Source organism: Orycteropus afer, unplaced genomic scaffold (genome assembly GCF_000298275.1).
Source record: "Orycteropus afer afer isolate SDZICR_OR568_19922 unplaced genomic scaffold, OryAfe1.0 scaffold00099, whole genome shotgun sequence".
Lineage (NCBI taxonomy): Eukaryota > Metazoa > Chordata > Mammalia > Tubulidentata > Orycteropodidae > Orycteropus > Orycteropus afer.
The window spans coordinates 209,150-211,744 of NW_006921686.1; the positions used below are offsets into that span (position 1 = coordinate 209,150).

At 53.1% G+C, this 2,595-nt stretch overlaps 1 protein-coding gene across 1 annotated transcript in view; it reads right to left on the reverse strand.

The window, feature by feature from the left end:
• Positions 1–2,595, reverse strand: part of KCNA7 (potassium voltage-gated channel subfamily A member 7) — an 8,246-nt gene that overhangs the window by 2,972 nt on the left and 2,679 nt on the right. The window lies entirely within an intron of this gene.

The following is a 2,595-nucleotide window of genomic DNA, read 5'->3' on the forward strand; positions in this document are numbered from 1 at the left end:
GGCCCCGCCTCGGCCGTCGCCGCCGCCGCCCCAGCCCGGTGTCCGGTGTCCGTGCGTAAAAATAGCCCGGCCCTGCGGCCAGGGCGCCGGGGTGGGGGCGCCGTGACCCCGCGGGGCAGAAGGTGGCTGGGCGCCCTCTACCGGGGCGCCGCCCCTTGTGTCCCCCGCCCCAGCCGCTGCCGCGCTGCGCTCTCTCGGGGCTTCCCCTTTCCCTCAGTCCCTGTTACTGCTTGGACCTCTGTCCTGTGCTGGAACGATTTTGCGTGGCTCTCGCCTCTCTCTTTTTTTTAATTGTGATTTGGGTGAAAGTTTACAGAGCAAACCCACCATCCACGCAGCAGGTCACATACACTTTGTCTCGCGACACTGATTACAATTTACTCTAATGCAACAGCTCCCCTCCCACTTCCTCCCCATAGTTACCTCTTCCCTGTGTCCGTCCCTTCATGCACTCCTGCCCCCTGAGCTGTCTCCCTGTGCAGACATAGTCCATCTATTCTCCCATGATTGTTCTCTCCAAGGAGTGTATCTATCTCAGGTAAATGTTCAGCTCATATGTCTGTCTTTTGTTTGGCTGGAAGCAACAGGTGTGGGTTCGATTCCAGACCTGAAGGGCAGCTAGGGGCCATAGTCTCGGTAGTTCCATCAGGCTCCATCAGACCAGCAAAGTTGGTCCCCCTCTTTTTTTTTCCCAAATGATTTTGAGTTTTGTTCCACATTGTTTTCCCTCTCTAACCAGGATCTCCTACATAGATCCCCCTCGGAGTGGTTGACAGTGGTAGCCAGGCACCATTTCCGTGTATCTTTGGTTTTCTTCATTCTTCTTTGCTCTGGATGAGGAGAGACCCATTGCTGCATCCAGGTGGCTGCTTGCAAGCTTTTAAGATCCCAGTTGCTACTCACCAAAGTAGGAGGTGGAACAATGTTTTGTGTAGTATGTTATGGCAGTAGATCACCATCTCTTTCCATTTGTATCTGAGCCCTTGTGTAAGACTTAAACCTATTTCCATGTCTTGCAGGTCATTATCTCTCACTGTGTCATTATCTCTTGGTCTGTCCCATCGCCCTTGGTCTTTATTGGTAAATTATCTCAGAGTTTCATGGCTCTGGCGCCTTCTGCCCTTCTAACTCATGTTTCCCTCTTATCTCTGCCTCATTTTTTTTTTTTTTTTTTGTCTGCGTTGGTCTTTGGTGTATTGTCCTCTCTTGGGGTCTGTACTGTTTCATTATCTCTTAGTCCGTGGTGTGTGTGCTTCTCCCTACGACTTCCCTTTTATTTCTGAATTACTGCCAGCCTTTGTCTGGAAGCCTTAGGGTCGCTGGGGTCAGAGCTCTTAACCTATCTCTGACCGTTAAAGTGTAAGTGTGTGTCTATCAAGTTCTTTGTCTTACTTTTTTGTTACTGTCACCACGTCTCTGTGGGCGGCCCACTACTCTCTCTCCTGCTGATCGCCCATCCTAGACATCTGGAAACCGCTGGCCGTGTGTGCCTTGCACCCTGTCTCCTCGGTCAGGGGTCTCCTCCCGGATTCTCTGCCAGACGCCCCAGACCCAGCTTCGTCTGAGCTGTAGCCCTGAAGGGTGCGAGCGGGAGGAGGCTGGACTTTCCCGGAGGTGGGCCGTGGAGACACCGAAGGGTCACTTGCAGGGACCGAAGGGCAGACAGACAATGTCCTTCCAGCCACTGGTGTCCAGTGACATCGCATAAAAATAGCCCCATCTGCGGGGGCTTGGGGGAGAAGTGGTGGGGAGTGCTTACCTCAGACTGCAGGGAGCAAGGGCCCGGGTGCCCTCTGCTGGGGGAAGGGAGAAAGACAAAGACACTAAGGGTTATTTAGGGGGAAAAAAAAAACTTGCCAAAGGTCAGCATCCGCTCATGTTGATTAATTTTGGCATTGTGGCTTTCTCTTCCTATGTACGTTTCCTTCTGGGACACAATGTCACCCTCTATGTAGGTCTCTGTTCCCCTGTCTATGTGGGTCTCTTCCCCTCTCCTGTGTCTCTGTCCCCCTCCAGGATATCTGTTCTCTCTCTCTGGGTGTCTGTCCCCCACTCTCTCTCTGGGTCTCTGTTCCGTTCCCCCCTCTCGCTCCAGGTGTCTGTCGCCCTCCCCCGGGTGTCTGTCCCCCTTTCTCTCTGGGTATCTGTCCCCCTCTCTCTCTCCAGGTGTCTGTCACCCAAATCACAATAAAATTTAAATATTTCTGTGTTTGTTGCGGCCCAGTATCTTCCATAACCCAATCCCAGCTCCCTCAGTGACCCTACGCCCTCTTCCTTGAATCCAAGTGGAAACGTGGTGGCATTTGACGGGCTTCTAACCGTTCCTTTGTGCCTTCAAACAAGCATGTCTGTCAACACCAGTGTCGTCCTCCTCCCTCCGAGGGTCTCCTTCACCCACCGGCTTGCTCTCATCCCTTCTCCCTGGGGCCCTCTCTCATGCTCCTACCACTTGGCCTGGAGGTGGGGCAGTCATCTTTCTTCCTCTTTGACACTTGCAGACACTTCAGCTTTGAAGCTCAGGGTCTTTGTGGACACTTCCTCGAAGGTCATTCTGTACCTTCCGCACACGCCTGAATGGTTTCCATAGCCATGTGC